This window comes from Aphelocoma coerulescens (assembly GCF_041296385.1).
Source record: "Aphelocoma coerulescens isolate FSJ_1873_10779 chromosome Z unlocalized genomic scaffold, UR_Acoe_1.0 ChrZ, whole genome shotgun sequence".
NCBI classification, from domain to species: domain Eukaryota; kingdom Metazoa; phylum Chordata; class Aves; order Passeriformes; family Corvidae; genus Aphelocoma; species Aphelocoma coerulescens.
The window spans coordinates 13,697,446-13,709,291 of NW_027184085.1; positions in this window are offsets into that span (position 1 = coordinate 13,697,446).

The window sequence follows — 11,846 nt, forward strand, 5'->3', positions numbered from 1 at the left end:
TTCAAACACCTATCATGTTTTTTTTTCCCCAGAGTAGTACAGCTGTTGTCCACCTTGTATGAAGGAACTTCTGATAAAAAAATCATATTTTTGTCCTTGTAGCAGAATGTTTTTTTGGTTTTTTTTCAAGGCTAGCTTATCTTTTGATTTTTCAGAACAGTGCAAAATATTTCTGTTCAAAACTGTGAATCTTGCTCTACACCAATACCCAATTAAAAATAAAAAAGAATTTTAAAAAATTATAGATGTCTGGAAGTGTTCAAAAGAGGGAAATATTTAACACAAACATATTTTACCACCGGGATGTTCAAGGCTCAAAACTGGTGGATGCATTTGGCAATCATCCTCATCCAAAGCTACTAAATGATGCATTTCTAGATACGGCATAGTGTTCTTTTTTCGTGAATAGCAAAACGGTGGTATTCCTCCCTGTGCCTGAGGTGCCTAGGAGCTGATAGCTGTGTCTCACTTGTCTGTATCTGCCTTTCATTTGAGAAGTGCTAATGTAACCAAAAAGGACAGGAGAAACGTTTTTTTTTTACACGAGCCTACTGTTCACGGAAGGAAATGCATGCCGCGTAAGTAAGGAGATTTTGCTACAGTTTAACAGGTTTCTGGCTACGCACGCGTCCGTGTTTGCAGGATTAGATCTGAATTCCTTGGGGCACAGTTATATTCATGTTTAACAATGTTGGTTTTGTACAGCTGGCACTGCACCGTACATTGTTTGGAACAACTTGTGCTAAACACCCACCAGCAGGACTGGAGCTTCTTGGTCCTGGGGCAGTGTGTATTTTAAAGAATAATCCTTAGCTCAGCGTCCTTTATGAGAGTCACATAGGCTGCCTGACATGAAGGTTGACATTGTGCCTAGTTTAAACATGGTGCATTAACAAAGCAACTTCTATGAAACAGGCCAGCCTGGAGCTGGCATAAGCAGGATTATCATCTGTGTTTTGCCCAAACTAACCCCTGGCACATTTCACCAAAATACTTTTGACTAGTCACACTAATGCAAATATGATTTGTACTATTTGTTGTTGAATGTGGAAGAGAGGAAAATGCTTTTCATTTGCTAAAAATGAGCAGTTTAAGAGCCCTTTTGAGGGGCAATGAAATTACATCTAGTACAGAAATGGCGTGAGGTCCTTCAATATGCACCAGCACTTGGGACATCACTAACAACACCACAGGAAACCTTTTTTTTAAAAAACTGAAAAGTGGTTAATAACTAACTTGAAAAATTACAATTTTCTTAGAAAATAGAAAATATCTCAAGACTTGAAGGAATGGACTATTGTTTTTTTCTAAAGTGACTAAGAACATCTCCCCTGATGTCCAGCATTGTTGTGCTAAATGCTAAAATTCAGAACTGTTACATTAAACATATGCCTTGCCTTCTGAATGCAGGAGGAATCCAGGCAGAAAGCCCCACAGGAATTCAGTTATTTCATCTATACTGCACTGCATGAGGACATGCTTTGCACTTTATGAAGAGTAAAAGTATTTCTGTTTCTCTACAGCAAAATCAAAATAAAATGCCCAATGGCTGTTATGACTTTAAGACTGACCATTTAAAGATTAAAGTAGAGAGGGAGTGCTGGGTTTCCCAGGATAATGACTTTTTTCTTATTTTTTTTTGTGTCTGATTTTACTACTGCTGGCATAAGCTCAGCCACTACGTAAGGATTTTTTTGTGTAAGTTAACTGCTTTTCTGTACAGAACAATATAAGCCTCAGCACTTCCCAAACACAAGCCATTTTTCCAGCAGGTCTAAAATTATCTTGAAGTTGCAGCTGGAACCCTTCACATCAGTGAATTTTTCTATAGCTTTCCGGAGGTTAACTTTACCCAAACTACAGCCTGTTATTAGGATCACCAGGATTCCAGTCTGGGTGGAAACTGAGGTAGCAGCACAAGAAACCCCACCGAAGTGCAGAGACCTTCAGAAGACATCAGCTTTCATGAATGCCTTGAAAGTGGTATTGATAACAGTTTGTGAAAAATCTGCTTGCAGCAAAGCAATCTGGTAGCTAATCTTGCGATGGCTTGCTCAGGAATGCATGGTTTATTATTAAAGTAATCTTTTAAGATTTTATTGGAATGTGCTTTCATAGAGATGTTTCTGCCTTTGTGTGTTTTACTATGTGTGTGTCATTTTGTCCATAATTAAACTTTTCAATGACAGACTTGGGGCTTTTTTTTCCTTAAACCTCCCACTTTGAATGCTGGAATTTCATTTGAACTTTAAATACTTCCTTGGAATTTGCCATAAGGTAAACTGTTTGCTCTCGTACACTTTCCTGCACTGCTACAGAGGTTGCAGACACACAGTAAATGACTGAATGTAAGAGAACTTGCAAACGTGTGTCTTGCTGTTAAAAAAAGGCTGACAGGAAGTAGTTGTTCAGATGCTCATGTTATCCCTAGACTATTGTCACTTTGGAATATGTGGGGAAAAAATTAATGGAAAACTGCCCCAGAGAGTACATTTTCAGTGAAGCTTCACTGCTGACAACGGGAAAAGGTGAAGTATGACAAAGGAAACATGAAGGAAGAATTTGTACTTCAGCCTTTGGACTTCTCAGCCAAGTTTCTCATGTGACTTGGACTTGCTGACCACTTCTTTTTATAAATTCAGTTAAAGTCCACAGAATATCCAAAGCAAAAAGCATCCTTGCTGTTTTAAAATCTGAAATTACAAACTATAGTTCATTTTCGTACAGCTCTAGGCATATCTCCGGGAAATGCACTTTGATAACATTAATACCCAAATGCTGGTTCATCAAAAGACTTCAAACATGTATTGAAAATACTTTATCCTAGAATCAAGGATAGACTTGAATAATTATTTAATCGAGGGCTTGCTCTGTGAGGCCCAAATTGGGGTGTTTCACACTTTGACTGCCACAGGGATTTAAATTGTTAAATAAATTTAATATGTTCAGCCATTCAGAAGTGACTGAGTTGGAGAAAAGTAAGCTACTGAGACTCAAATGAGGTAAAACAGTACTCTCAGTCTGTGCCCTAACCAGTGAGGTAAACCTTATTATTTTAGATTGCTTTCCGTGGTATTTGCTAAGAAGTGAAGCTAACAGCTCACTCAGCTGATGACTACTAATGTGTGGCTGAAGGTGGATGATTTGCAATACTACTTTACTGTCTGCCTTGCTTCAAGCAGGAGTACTTGAGGAGGAGATGGGGAATTTCAGGACTAGAAGCACATGCCTTGCCATTGTAGTGCTGCAGCTCTCCAGCTCTTCCAAAACGAGAAACACATTGAATTGTTCAGCAGTTTTTCCTATTCCCTGTCATCTGCAGCCATGTTTTTGCTCAGGACCATGAATTTGTCTGCACAAAAAATACACTGGTAGGCAATATTATCTCATTTGAAAGAGTGCACTACCCCGACCCAGGTTAGATAAATAAACACAGTATTTTGTTTGGCAGCCATCAAGACTAAGAAAGGCCAATACCTAAGCCATGTTCTCTGACTGTGGGGGTACTCTGTAAATAGTGGGAGGTGACTTCTTTCTCTCTTGAAAAAACGTAGCCAGAATCTGTGGCCTGGTTGACAGTACATGTGCACATACATTCCTGCATTCAGGAAGGGATCTTGGCCACAGTGTGCTTCTTCCCTGGAGAGGTGTTATGTCCAGAAGAGAGGGAGAATTTCAGACCATTCCTCTTGGCAGTGTCTCCCATTGGCTGGCTGTAGCTCCTTCTGTTTGTGTGTTACATATTCTGGCTCTGTTTTTTGAGTCCACAGCTGGTGCTTGACTTTTGGGCTTCATAATATTTAATATCCAAACATGTGAGCCTCTTCTGGGGTCTGGCTCATTATTCCTAACGTGTTAAATGGAGTTTGACAGTTGACTTTCTTAGCTGTGTTTGCAAATTCTGGTTAAAATGCCTTAATTTTTAATAATCTAGGTAGTTTTGCAAGTTAGTCTTACAAATTTAATCTTACTCCTTTCGGTTAAACAAAACCTATCTTTGGTGTTCTGCACAATTCCCTGTCTATATGTGTCAGTGTGAAAGCTTGTCCTCAACCCTCGTGATTTGTAAAGTTGCATAAATAAGGCATTACACACAATTTAGATCTAAGCAAATCTAGAAAAATACATTAAAATCCACAGGATTTTATTTGATGTAACATAATCAGATGTAGACATCTCTGTTGCATTTTCAAATATTGTCTCTTTAGTTATAAAGTACATAGATTGAGCAGAAGGGAATCTGAGATAAAATAAATTTATCTGAAATTCCAGAAACTAAGCCTCATCTTTGAAGTTGTCCAAGTAAATGAGTAAGTAACTAAGGAGCCCAAACAAGTACAAACTAGTGCCTGAAAGGTGTTAGCTTTATCTATGTGAGACTGTGACAATATTTCTGTGTTTAGCTCATAAATAGTCAAGGCCAGTAAACAACACTGCTGGGATCAGTCATCCAAAAGAAGAAACACACACGGTTCTTTCTTCTATTGTTTATACAGAAGCTACTTTGGTTACAGCCTTTCTGTGTTCATGTTCTTTCAGAAATCTTCCTCAAATGGTGTTTACTATATAGGTTAAGTCACCCTGATTCAGTCAGTTCATCCTAGAGTAGCAAACTGCTCTGAAAGGCCAGCCCTGGTATTATTTCTGTAAGAATGCTGAAAAGGTGGCATAAATACTTTCAAAAACATTTTTGGGTGAAAATATGCAATGCAGACATGTGGACAGTTATGACTTAAACAGTTTTTTTAGCTGCTTCTTTCTCGTAGTCCATGCACCTTGTTCCTCTAAGTTAGAAACATGTAACATAGTGACGTATATTTTGGGGATTTTTTTGTGAACCTCCAATTCCATCTGAACATAGAACATAACATTTCTATTATGTATTCAGAAAACCCTTTGTAAGTAAATTGCTTTTATTGACTGAGGTTAAATAGAGTGGGGTTCAGAAGTGTAGTTCGTGCTACAGAATAACTTCACATTCAAAATAAAGTTAGAGCTCAAGATCTCCCATAAAAGTACTGAAAACCTGATGAGCAAAGGCTTTCACTTGTTTTATATCCTAACAGGGATATATATCCTATAACAGGGCCCAAGATAAATTTTGTTCTTCTATGCTTTTAATTCCATTTAACATCCTCAAGGTAACAGAGGTGATAACTTCTATAAAATTAGCAGTATATTTACGGTATTTAGATGTTGGTCGTGTGGTATGTTATCTATGTAGAAGAATCAATCCTCTTTTTGCTCTTTACTTTTCATAAAGTTTTTCTTCTCACTTTGTTTCTCAGCATTCCCTAGAACTATCCCTGCACTTTTCACATAAGGCACTTTTCACATACTACCTTTGCTTGTTGCCTGGTTCTTGTTTCTCTAAATCTCTGGAATTACATCTTCAGCTAGGATTCTCCAGTTGACCTTGATCCTAATTTTCTAGAATAGCTTCTTCTTATTAGCCTTACTGTCTAATTTTCAGCTCCTATTTTAGGAACTTCATTTTCTACCTTGTAAGTAGCACATCATGAGGAATACAGCGAAACTGCTGCCTCTTCCTTTTTTGTTCTTTTTTAGTTTGTCAGTCTCTGGCATCAGCCCATCAAATGTGAGCTTTTTACCAGTGTTTTTGAGCTGACACATCTCCAGTTCAATGACAGGGGCACATTTGGGGACCATCTAAATTGATCCATCTCTTCCCATCTATGGCTCATTTAATTTATCCTAAATTTGCAAAGTGTGGCTAATAATATTTTCTTCAGGTTGACTCATCCCTACTGCCATCTTAAATTTTTTGTATTTCACCCACAGTTAATATTTCTGGTTTTAGTGAACAGAAAGGGACACAGAGGATCATTATACAAACTCCTATGACATGTTCCTAACCTGAAGAAAATAGAGGCTCAGCTTTTGGTGCTTTGCCTCTGAGAGAAAAACAATGATTTTAGCTGCATAAAGTCTGAACTGGTCTCTTATGACTTAATCTTTGGGGTAGTGAGCTTTAACAGACTAAGATGATTCCTGTTTAATCAGAAATGTTTTTGTCTTAGGCCTCTGAGGTCTTGGAGTTTTGACTCTCAGTTTGTGGCCCTGACCACATAAATTTGTCTTTGCTTTACTCAGACTAGCAGGAAAGTTAGGGAAAAGCCATTTAGTAAGTTCAAACTAAATAAAGTTTGTAGGGTACTTGTAAGAACAGCATTAGGATATGACTCTTACTTCTTGGACTTTGCTCATTTCTGTAAACTTCCTGTTTGCAAAATTTTTATTCTAAAAAACTTTCTCTTGCTGCTTTTCAGAGTTGGATATTTTACAAGTTAAATTAGAGTTTGTGCTTCCTTTTGTCATAACTGATATAAAAAAGTTGAGAAACATTTGCAATGTCATAAAATGATTATGATTTGACATTCTGAGAACATTCAAATCTTATTGCCTCTCCCCAGCTGTAGCATTCCAAGCAGTCTGGAAGATAAGAACACACTGTCATTATTAGAAGACAAATGGTTTGCAAAATGAATTCAGGATTTTCCTAATAAAGGCAGATTTTAGGTTAGTGCTCTATGAAAGAAATTTGGATTTTGATAGTGTAAAATATTAGAGAGACATAGAACAAATTCAAATTTACATAAATCCAATTATAAAAATGTATGAAGTTAAACACAATTTGCTTCTTCCTGGGAAAATGATTGTTGCATATACTCTAGCTCATGCAGAGGAATTAATGTTATAGGGCATAAACCACCATATCAATGATCTCTCTACAGTGCATGGCACTAATTACTCAAAATACATCTTTGTTTTCTATAAATTGGCCTAGAGGTAAATAGAAATATCATGGTACACTTAGTATTTTATACTAATAGCCACAGAATTACACACACACAAAAAAATTGCTGACAAGAAGCCTCACTTTCCTTAACCCCTTTCCCATACTTACTTCAATCAGAGCTGACAGAGGTTATATTTTTTAAGAGTGGGCATCTATGCAAGTTCTGTCATATCCCATCACTTGGCAGTATATAAAAATGATTTGCTAATACCAGAGACCCTCTTTTTCTTTAGGTCACATTTATTTAAAATATAAATTACCGAAATGTCCCAGGAACAGTACCTATGCTGTGAGTGTTTGGTAAAAATGTGGCTTCCTTTTCCTTTAGTTTTCCTGTAGGAATGTTCCTTTAAGAGTTACTATAGCAATGCAAACTGCTATTGAGACTGTAAACATTAATGATGACTTGGAAGTTGACACCCTACAAAAACATTTCAGTCATTCTAAGCAAGACTTCCAACAGCACTGCCATAATATGCAGCTCCTACTGAGAACAGCAGGATTCTGAGTTTTTGAAGAAAATAGTCTATATACTAGACAGCAAAACTGCAATGAAGGGAAAATAATACACTCTAATTTTGCAACAAACCAAAATTCCCATTTCAGCATATTCTGATGACATATTTGTTATATTTTGGGAGGTCTGTCAAGCCATGTTTAAAGCAACATTTGCCTGCCAAGTCTAAGCTGGCTCTATATCTCTCTGGAATGAAACTTTTGTTGCTGTTGTTGTGGCCTTTCTTTTGCAAATGAAACAAAAATATGTGTTAGCTTACATGTGACCATGAATATAACCTATCATGTAGGAAGCACAGTAACAAACCAACCTAACTGAATGCTCACAGGGTATTTTGAGAGGGCAGAATCCAAATTTGGGTTTCACTCCAATACTGAGAGCTTGAAAATAGAAAAAGGAAAATCACAGGTTTGTGTCTTGAGTACATTTTTCTGATTGTTTCTCACAAATGCAGTTGGTAAAGAAGGGTGAGGAATGTTGTTTTCAGTTGCTGCTTATAGGGAAGGACACTTCAGTGTAACCTGTTTGGTATTTAGTGTTCGCTAACACTCAGCTCCGGTGGGAAGCAACAGAGCAGCAGTTAAAACCGAGTAAGAAGGCAAATAGTTTTAGGGACTCATGGCTATCTAGTTTCTCTTCCTAATTAAATACATTATTTGGGTGTATTTTACAGCACAATTGGAAATTTTTTTGACTAATAATTGTCAGATCAAAAAGGCGCTACCAAAGACAAATAAAAAAAAAATATTCTTCTCCCAGGGGCATTGCTTTTGTCAACGCCAAAGGTGGTGGTGGTGAGCTGGAGCTTTCCTTCCCTCTTCCTGTGCCACACTGGAGTCTGTGTGGCTTTTGGTCTTTTGCACCATAGGTTGTAGGCTTGTTACAGGGTGTTGGGAAGTATTTTGTGGTTTGTGGGGACCCTTCTGGACTAAAGAACTCTTTTGCATTGTTGTCTGTGACTGGAGGAGCCGGTCCTCTCCAGCACCGATTCTGGAAACTGCTTTCATTCACAACAGAGTTGATTTCAAGGGTGAAATGTGTTCCCCTGCTGAGGTTGCTATGTGTGGGCCCTTGTAAATATAGCAGCCATTAATTTTTCTGGTGTTTCACTGCCCTTTCACAAGACTTAATGGAGGGCTGTGCCACTTCCGCCTTAAAAACTGCCCCAAATCTAGAAGATACCAACTGTTCAGTCTTGGTTATGGGCTAAAAAATGTGCATATTCAGATTCTAAATAAATATATTTTTTACTCCCTTTTCAAAGGGGACAAACCCATAGTATTTAAAAATTCAAATTCCACATGTAAATAAGTATAAAATTATGTAGATAAGAACTTGACTTCTGCTGATTTGCATTGAGTCATCTGAGTCAAGTACCAGAACCCAAAGTCCCTGTTCTCACTGTCTTACAGAGCCAACTGACTTGTGAATCAGAGCACAGGAAGTGATGCAGGGGACAAAGAGGTGGCTGCAAGAGTGTCCGACACAGAACACATGTTGTTTAAGTGACAGGACAAACGTTTGTAAGCATGTCCATCTTATACGAGGATGGAATTTCTCCATAGTTTGGAGGAACTTGATAATCATAACTTGAAAACTCATAGCAAGGTAACTTAGATTCTACTGATAAGGCTCCCATAAAGAATGTTTCTTAAGTATGTGGGCTGACAATGAGTGATAGTGCACGTTAATATTCCAAGTGATTGTTAGAAGGGCCACTGTAGGAATGGCTCTGTTACTTTGCTGATGCCAACTTCATTTTAAATGGATCTTAACAGCCCCCATTTTGAACCTGTTAATCCTGTGCTGGATCTTCTCCCAGTGCTCTTGCACCCTTTATTGTGCACTGCTTCAAAAAAGGCAGCAGCTGTGTGCCATAATGCCCTGTCTTAATCTGTCCCATGTTTTTACCTCCTCTTTCCAACCTTCTCTATGCCCTGAAGTTTCATGATACATTCAGACAATCTGGATACAGGACAGCACTACCTCTTAGAAGTTATCCAGCTACTTGCTACTTAAATCCTGAGAGGCTACACTTTCCACCGTTTTGAGCTCAGAAAACATCTTCCATGTCAGTTTCCATGCTGCTCGTGTGTCACAGGCTATCTGTATTATCATTAACAAAGAACACCAGCAGAAAAAGAGGTTTTAAAACATTTTTTTTTTACATTTCCATGTTTTGGGGATTTTTTTTTCTGTTGTTTGAGAGCTCTTTTCCTGTTGTCTGGGAAAATGAATGTAGCCTTTATAGAAAAATAGTGATTTTTTTTCACCCTAGGAAGATTCATTCAAGGTCAGCTTTGATACAGCACAGCTGCGTAACCTTGGATTGAGCTGCTGTGAAAACAGCTGATAGATGTCTGTTCTAGGGCAGCTCTCAGCCTGGGAACTGTGTTCAGGATCAGACACCTGCTCTTGGTGCTCACTGGAGATACACTGCAGATGTACTGGCCCAGCACAGACTCAGGCTGCAAAAGGTCCTTGAAAGCTGCCTGTCATTGCTGCTGTCAGCTCTGTGGTCTGTATGGCAAACACTGTGACTGGTCTCGGTCTAATTCCTAACAGATACACCCCAAATTTCTATCAGAATTAACACTAGTCAGATTAGTTCCAGAAAAGGTGGCACCGCAGGAGGACCGTGATGACAGAATCACTCTTCCTGGTGAGGTGTGATGTACACCTACAGTTTGTGCTAAAGGATCTCAGTGTATCTGCTCTGTAAATAATGCACACTTTACTGTTTGATAGACACTTACAGAAGCATGAATAGGCAAAATAACAGGCAAACACATTTCAAAGAGTATTGAAAGACTTCAGTTTATTTGTTGCCTTCTTGCATGAGGTGACAAAAGCACATCCAAGCTCAGTGCAGAAAAAATATCCTGGAACCCAATCACCAGCCTCTGAAAAAAATGAGTATGTATCTGAAATGGAGACCTTGGAACAGAAGTTGACAGGATTCCTACTCCATATATACAGCAAAAAGTCCAGAAGTATAATAAAGGGTAAGAGAGGGAAGATTTCAAATTCACACTGTGGAACTGACTCAGGAGCAGCCCATCTCTTCCACCTCTGTCTGCTTCTTGTTTGGGTGTCAGGTTAGAAGGGCAAGGTCCTTCATTTCACGGTGATTTTGCAGCCACTCTGGCCCATGACAGAAGTAAAGGGAAAAAAAGAATGAGGAGTAGTGCATGCTTCCATTTACTACCTCTACTTTTTTCTTTCCAGTCTACAGTTTTGGGAGAAATATTTGTACTTCTCCACTGCTGTTCAGCTCTTTAGAAGTCTTAACTTTTAAACTTTAACTTTTTATTACATTCTTTAATAATTAATTCCACCAAGGGTACAAGACAAATTTTGGGTCCCACAGCTTGTCTGTTTGGGGAAGCTGAAGTTCAGTGAGACTCTATGTTGATTTTCTGCTAAATCAGTACATAGTCATGATGAGTGATATACTTGAATTCTTTTCAAAAGCAACACCAAGAAAATATTGCAATAACACAAAGTATTGTGAAATCATAAAACTGGCTATAACTGGGGTGAGGGGAGGCTGTGGGTAGGGGCAAAAAGATTTTTTTCCATTATTTCATTTATTGCACATCATTTCCATGTTCTCAAGCCATCTGATTTTGTTGAGGGACCAGAATTTGCTCTGTAGGACTCCACTATATGTTTCTCTGGTTTCTGGGGTCCCCACTCAGGCCTTCTCAGCACACCTTCTTCCTTGGCCTATCCCTTTTTCGGGGCTTCATGACTGGGGTGTGCGTGGCAGAATCTCTCTGTTGGGGAGCTGGAGGACCTCCAGAATCTACCAGATAAGGTAATGGAGATGGGTTTCCTCCTGTTAGACTTTTGCTGCCGCCTTGCTACAGTGCAGGAGCTACATTCAGGGTCCTCCTTGAATGTTTCCCTGCACCAGTGAGGACAGACCTCAGATTTTGGTCCTGGATACTTAAGGTTCCACTCTTAAATTTGCAGTTTTATGAATGCAGCCAGCCCTGGAAAGTGCAGAGTGACTCATGCACCGCTTCCAGGGCTGAGACTAAAGTTGGCTCATGGAGAAGTGAAAACTGAGCAAGATAATGATGACACGAGGATATTTGTTTATTAACAGCTAATGTTGACATTACAGCTGTGGCAATATGGGGAAACTGAGTGTTTTGAATTTTTGAATCATCTAATCCATTAATACTTTTCTTTCAAGGAGAATTGACTTGGACTGTATTGATGGTAGACTGACTATTTTCAGTGTGTTGCAAATCCCATTTCTGCTGCTTTTCTGTTTGTGTAAAAGTGCATTCTTAACAGGCAAAAAAGGCCCAAAGAAAGTAACTATATGCTTGTAAACTCATACTACTGAAAGTGATTTGATTAAGTATGCATGAGTTCATGTGTATGAAGAGAACTATAGTGCCCCTACAGAGACAGCAAAGACAAGTTGGTATAGATACACAAAGAAGATATATTTGATAGTAGTATTTTAATGAGAAACAGTGTTCTCATTTGGAA